The sequence below is a fragment of the Rhincodon typus genome, chromosome 4 (assembly GCF_021869965.1).
Source record: "Rhincodon typus isolate 14 chromosome 4, sRhiTyp1.1, whole genome shotgun sequence".
Classification (NCBI taxonomy): Eukaryota; Metazoa; Chordata; class Chondrichthyes; order Orectolobiformes; family Rhincodontidae; genus Rhincodon; species Rhincodon typus.
This window is the reverse complement of record NC_063335.1, coordinates 45,261,971-45,269,467: the sequence shown is the minus strand read 5'-3', so window position 1 is coordinate 45,269,467 and position 7,497 is coordinate 45,261,971. Positions and strand designations below refer to the sequence as shown.

Here is a 7,497-nt window from a genome sequence, read left to right as displayed (position 1 = left end):
CTGTCTCCTTAGATGAGGAAGAAGGGGAGTCTGACAGAGATGCTGAGACAATTTACACTGATGAAGATGCTGAAGAAGCAGGAAAGGTGGTAGGATAAAGTGATAGGCCTGAGGGACCCTGAGAGTGGCTAGATTTGAGAGTGAATGCTTTTGTGTGAACGTATGTGGATATTCAGTTCTATGTGCCAATTCTGATGCAGAGACATTCCTGCCCATAAGATACTTTGCCATAAATTGTAAGTTACTTTGTTCCTTTTGTACCAATAACCTCTTGTTCAATTTCCTGGCCAGGACATCAATGTAAAGTTACAGAGGATTACATGGAGGCTATGCTTAAATAACTCAAACCTTGGTTTGCAAAGGGTATTCATCTATTACAAAGATTTAGAGGGACTAAACTATGTTAATTAACTCTCAAAGCCAAACATCCAGCTTAAGTTCCCATTTTCCAGAGGCTGTGTTTGTCCTAGAATGGTAGCCTCCGAGCTCCTTGCCCTGCTCCACGTGATGTACATGCGAGTGTATATGGTGATCAGCGTCCCTCAGGGTAGTCTATAAAGAAAACATAAATAGTCATGAGCCTTAACAGATTGAAAGATGCCACAGGACTGTTGTACAAAGTGCTATTTTTGTGCAGTTTCAGTTTCTAAGAAAGGATGATACCATTTACCCAAGGTGACTTCAATGTTGTTTAATCTTTCCTTTCCTTTCTCCTACATCTCAGGAGTCTCCTCAGCAGCCACAGTGGAGCTTGAGGAAGTTTTCTGTCTTTTTTTTTCACTAGCCTCAGATGGCTTTGGTAGGTGTTCTCTGGTGGTCCAGGACTACAGCGCATTGGCGTGCTGGGGCTCTGCTGCAGAGGTGATGTTACCACCTCCTCAGCTTGACCTAATAGGGGTATTTGGCAAAAAAGACAAGTGATGTAGCAGGGCACCTCTGAAGAGTGAGACGATGATAATCCCTGGATGTCTATCTTTCATTCCTCTTCCCTGTCCATGTGCAATGGCACCTCCCTCACCCCTTGAGCGGACAGGACACCCAGTGGGAGGCTGATGACCCTCAGTAATGTCTCGTTAGCTCCATGGCTCAAACCATGGAGTACTGGTCCATGTGCTTATCCAGCAATTGTTACTGTTCTTGAGGACTTAGCTCTCCATCACAAATTCTACATGCTCCGCCATACGCTTGTATACCATAGCCACAACATCAAAAGGTATGTGGGAACTTGACAATCTGACGGTGATGGTGGCTTGGTAGAAAATATGTTTCAATACGGTAGTGATGCCAATTCACATGAACAGTTTAACAGCAAGAATTCCTGACTACACTGGAACTAATGAATCCATTGGTCTTTGTTCTGTTTTTTTTTCCTAATCTTATGGTTTCCTTTCCTGTCCAATTTATCCCCTCCCCTTGCCTCCCTGCTACAATAGGGATTTACAGCTGATGAATGGCCTCAGTTACTTTGGGAAAAAACATTATCCAGATGTCACAGTGAGGGCCCAATTATCTCCTCAGCAGCCTCCCCACCCTGCCAAGTTCATGAGGTGCCAGTGCATTGGGTGAAGAAAACGGGAGTGAAGATCTTAAAACTAGATCATTCACCTCTTTGTTCATTTGCCTTGTGTGTTGTCTGAGCTGTCATGGGTCAGGCATTTAAATTTAATGTAAATTATATACAAGTATCATCACAAGATGCATGGAGGAGTGAAGCCAGATAACACTTGAGGGGGGCAAGGAATAGAAAGGATCTGCTGATATGGTGAGATGAAGTAGGGTGGTAGAATGCTCCTGTAAAACATCCTGGGATGGTTCAATTAGTCTCAATAGGCTGTTTCAATGTCCTTTCTTATATAGGAGTTCTCTTGCATTATTTTCCTCAGATTAGCCGGGAGATGAGGACGATCAGAAAATATGGGCATCAGGGGTTGTTACCAAGCCTAGCAGATGAGACAACATCCACAAGGGGTGAATGCCAGCACTTTGTTCAGAGGTCAAGTGAGGTAGGCTTTCAATTTCCTTGTGATACAGAATGCCAGGAATATTGGGTAGTTTCTTACAGCATCAAAAGGGCCCAGAACCTGATCGGAATCTCTGCTGCTGGAACCCTTTCTGACTCTTAGTTGTACTCAACCCCTTTCTCACAATTTGATACACTCACTCATTCTTACATATATATCCACCCGGGTCATACCCAGCCCATGTACAGCAGATAAAACCTGAAACTCAACCACATTCTGGGACATTCAAGCAGCTCTCAACAGCTCATGACAACCATACCCTAAAGCAAGAAGTGGAGGAAAAGTTGGATCTCGACTACAAAATGTTTTCAAAATGAATTTTGCTTCTGTCCTCACTGATTGCCTATACATATCTAGGAAATGTCATGAGATAAAATCCAAAATTGGAAACAGGCATTTTTTTCCCCACTGTATTTTGCTTTGAGTGGAATTGCAGTATCCCTCTTGTCATAATGTTAGATGGAACCAATAAAACAGCAGTCAAATTGAGGATGATTCAGGTACTCCTTACTAAAAAAGAACCTGCCATTATACACTGTATTAGTCAGAACAGAAACATTGCATAAAAACATAGAAAATAGGAATAGAAGTAGGCTATGCAGCCCTTCCAGCCTGAATGACCATATTGGCTGATCATCCAAATCCTTCTTTCAGCTGTTGCCCTATATCCTTTGATCCCTTCAACTTTAAGAACTATGTCAAACTCTTTCTTGAAAACATTCAATGTTTTATCCTCAATCATTTTCTGTAGCAGAGGATTCCACAGGCTCGTCACTCATTGGGTAAAGAAAATATCTCCTCATCTCAGTCCTAAATGGCCCATCCCATATCCTTACTCTGTGACCCTTGTTTCTGGGCTCCCCAACCATCAGAGACATCCTTCCTGCATTTACTGTGTCTATTATTGTTAGAATTTTATAGGTTTTTGTGAAATCCCCACCAACAAGGCCTTGTATAATTGCAGCAAGACATCCCTGCTCCTGTACTCAAATCCTCTCACTATAAAGGCCAACATACCATTTACCTTCAGTGACTAGTGTACAAGGACACACAAGTCTCATTGCACAATCCCAACTCTCAATTGATAGCCATCCAGATAATAATCTGCCTTCTCGTTTTGCTATCGAAGTGGATAACCTCACATTTATCCACATTATTCTTCATCTGCTATGTGTTTTCCCACTGAGTCAACGTGTCCAAATCAGACTGAATAATCTCTGCATCCTCCTCACAGTTCACCCTTCCACCCAACTTTGTATCAAATTTGGAGATATTACATTTGGTTTCCTCATCTAAATCATTAATATATTTTGTGAACAGCTGGGGTGTAGTAACTGATCCTTGCAGTACCCCACCACTGAGAAAATGATTTGATTATTCTGGTCTTTGTTTCCTGTCTGCCAGCTATCCTCTGTCCATGTCAGTACATTACTCCCAATCCCATGTGCTTTAATTTCATATTCTAATCTCTTATGGAGTCTATGAAAGTCTAAGTAAACCACATCCACTGGTTCCCCCTTATCAACTTAACCAGTCGCATCCTCTAATAATTCCAATTGCCATATCAAGCTTGATTTACCTTTTGTAAATCCATGCTGACTCTGTCCAATCCTATCACTATTTTCCAAGTGCTCTGCTATTATAATGGACTCTAGCATTTTCCCTACTATCGATGTCAGGCTAACCAATCTATCATTCCCAGTTTTCTCTTTACCTCCTTTCCTTACTGGAGATGTCACTCTCCACCTCAATGAAGAGTTATATCATATTGTGGTCGCCCTTCCCCTAGGGGCCTCGCAGAGGTAGATTGCTAATTATTCCTTCCTTATTATTTAACACCCAGTCAGGGATGGCCTGTCCCCTAGTTGGTTCCTCTACATATTGATACAGAAAATGATCTCATTCACCTGCAAGTGCATCATATAAATTGACGTCATATAAATTGTTGTAATTCCTTTGAAAGAATTGTATTATCTATGATTCAGTCACATGTGTAGACTAAACATATGTAACTCAATGGTGTGCAGACAAAAGGCCCAGTCCCCAGGCCATTACACACAGGGGAACGCACAATTGTTTCTCTTTGATTTAATTGAATAGGGAACAACATGCAGCTAGTTCCTTTATCCAATTGCATTATTAACATTCTGCAGCAGGACAGGAAAACACAGCACAATGTTTGGTTCTTTTTTTTTCTATTGGTTGTGTTTTTTGCACCAAAATAGTAGATGGTGCTCTCAATGTCAAACAGTTAACGGCCCTTTTTTACAATAAAGTTAGCAGGAAGCACACACACATTTCTGGCTGGAGTAGAGAAGAAGAGCTCCTCTCAATTCTATTCCCATTCTTGACTGCTGTCAATCCTCACAATCTATTTACAGACTGTTGCCTCACTACCAGCCCCAGACCCTTCAACACGCATTCACAAGATTTATACCATTTCACCTTCCCTTGCACAATATGGCTGAGAGCACGTTTCCACACATTTGGTTTTAGGAGCACGATTAGTTTCTGTGTTCTTTCACCGATTATATGGAAATTGGTTTCTCTTTTCACCTGCCAATTTGTCAGAAGTAGAATACAAGCGATGGCTAAGGATAGCCAAAGGGCAAAGCACTGGGCCATTGAGTCAGGAATAGAACTTGACAAAACTTTGCTCATGGCTAAGCATTGACTGAGTCAGTGATATACTTTTGAGAAATTCAAGAATGAGTTTGATTTCCTCAGGACAAAATACAATTCACTCGTGACAGTTATAACCCATAGTGATAAAAAGCTAGTGCTGCTAATAGGAAAATAAAAAATTGAAGTGCGTAATCCACCTTGTGATGAGAATTTTGAAGAAGAGAAATAAATGTCGATCAAGCTAATTAAACAACCCTCCCACAGACCCATACTTCAAACCACTTGCTTCTTGATAGTGCAACGTAAGATGAAAGCTGTGAAACAGAATCCATAGCGTCACTGGAATTGACAATATGGAAGCTGGATACCCTCCATTTGGAGAAGTGTGAAACCCTTAGTACTGAGAAGGCCAGTCACAACTTCCCAACTAGGCAGGGTTTGATGTCAAACAACTGATTCAACAATACACCAACTTGAACCACGTATGTCCCTTCCACATGTTCACTTGTTGCTCACTAAAGAACAATCTAGCAGCTACAAGAATGGCCCTCCCACAAATTTTATGGTGGCAGTGACTCTGAGTCTGCAGCATGACAGGGTGATGGAGTAGACTTTCCCCAATGCCCAAATCAGCATCTCAGTGCACACCCTCATCAGTATCTCCCTGCCATGCCAGCCTAACAAAATCCACATTTAACTCCCCCTGGAAAAGAACTAATCTGTGCCCTCATCCTCCGGGGCGTTAGTGCACACACTAACATTTCTTTCAACCTCTCATGCCTAATGTCTCACCGTGAGCTGATGGCTTTTCAATAATTGCAGTAACAGTATATGAGATGATGGCTCTGCCTGTCAGATCAAGTCATAGGGCATCTTTATCAGGGCTGTGCTGTTAATCTCCTCTCTCCTTCCAGTGCCGGGGCTGGCAAGATGGTGGTTCTCAGGTATCTGAAAGCAGGAACTCAGAAGGGGAAGGTTACGGTGAGGAATGGGATGTGGGTTGGGAAGCAACAGGACAATGGTGAGACCATCATTACCAGATAGCAGGATGAGAATAAGCTGGTTATTGAGAAGGAACAGGAAGCAGAAACATACCATCACAGAATCATAGAGTTGTACGGCGTGGAAACAGACCTTTCAGTCCAACTCGTCCATGCCCAACCAGACATCGTAAATTAATCTAGTCCCATTTACCAGCATTTGGCCCATATCGCTCTAAACCCTTCCTATTCATATACCCATCCAGATTCCTTTTAAATGTTGGTATTGTACCATCCTCCACCAACCATGCTGTACTTAGGGAGGATATTCCTGGGAATATGTCAAGGGAAGTTATTTAGGTGGAACTGAGAAATAAGAAAAGGATGATCAACTTATTGGGATTGTACTGAGAACACCCCCCATAGTAGGAAATTGAGAAACAAATTTGTAAGATCTCAAATATCTACATGAATAATAGAGTGCTAATGGTCGAGGATTTTGACTTTCCAAACATAGACTGGGATTGCCCTAGTGTTAAGGGCTTGGATGGAGAGAAATCTGTTAAGTATGTACAAGAAAATTTTCTGATTCAGTATGTGGATGTACCTACTGGAGAAGGAGCAAAACTTGACCTACACTTGGGAAATAAGGCAGGGCAGGTAACTGAGGTGTCAGTTGGGGAGCACTTTGGGGCCAACGATCATATTTCTATTAGTTTTAATACAGTGATGGAAAAAGATAGACCGGATCTAAAAGTTAAAGTTCTAAATTGGAGGAAGGTCAACTTTGACAGTATTAGGCAAGAACTTTTAAAAGTTGATTGGGGAAGGATGTTTTCAGGTAAAGGGACAGCTAGAAAATGGAAAGCATTCAAAAATGAGATGACGAGAGTCCAGAGACAGTATGCTCCCATTGGGGTGAAGGCCAAGGTTGGTAGGTGCAGGGAATGCTGGGTGACTACAGAAATTGAGGTTTGGTCAAGGAAAAAAAGGAAGCTTATGTCAGGTGTGGACAGCAGGGATTGACTGAATCCCTGGAAGAGTGTAAAGGCAGTAGGACTGTACTTAAGAGAGAAATCAGGAGGGCAAAAAGGGGACATGAAATATCTTTGGCAAATGGGGTTAAGGAGAATCCAAAAATATTCTGCAAACACATTAAGGACAAACGGGTAACTAGGGAAAGAATAGGCCCCCTTAAAGATCAACAAGGCTGCCTACATGTGGAACCGCAAGAGATGGGAGAGACACTAAACAAGTATTTTGCTTCAATGTTTACTGTGGACAAGGATATGGAAGATAGAGAATATGGGGAAATAAATAGCAACATCTTGAAAAATGTCAACATTACAGAGGACGAGGTACTGGACATCCTAAAATGCATAAAGAAGGATAAATCATTGGGACCTGATCAGGTGTACCCTAGAATTCTATGGGAAGCTAGGGAAGAGATTGCTGAGCCCTATGCTGAGATATTTGTATCATTGATAGCCACAGGTGAGGTACTGGAAGACTGGAGGTTAGCTAACGTTGTGCCACTATTTAAGAAAGGTCGCAAGGAAAAGCCAGGGAACTATAGACTGGTGAGCCTTACATCGGTGGTGGGCAATTTGTTGGAGGGAATCCTGAGGGACAGGGTTTACATATATTTGGAAAGGCAAAGGTTGATTGGGGATAGTCAACATGACTTTGTGCGTGGGAAATCATGTCTCAGTAATTTGATTGAGTTTTTTAAAGAAGCAATGAAGAGGATTGATGAGGGCACAGCGGTAGATGTGATCTATATGGTCTTCAGCCAGGCATTCGACAAGATTCCTCATGGTAGACTAGTCAGCAAGGTTAGATCACATGGAATACAGGGTGAACTAGCCATT

At 42.0% G+C, this 7,497-nt stretch overlaps 1 long non-coding RNA gene across 2 annotated transcripts in view; it reads right to left on the bottom strand.

Moving 5' to 3' along the window:
- Window positions 1–353: 353 nt before the first annotated feature.
- The window catches only part of LOC125483032, a 75,023-nt gene continuing 67,879 nt past the window's right edge, over window positions 354–7,497 (bottom strand). For both annotated transcript variants that reach the window (XR_007262026.1, XR_007262027.1), the window contains 2 exons: window positions 5,439–5,594; window positions 354–552 (listed from right to left, as the gene is read on the bottom strand). This is a non-coding gene — a long non-coding RNA (uncharacterized LOC125483032). The remainder of the gene's footprint in view (window positions 553–5,438; window positions 5,595–7,497) is intronic.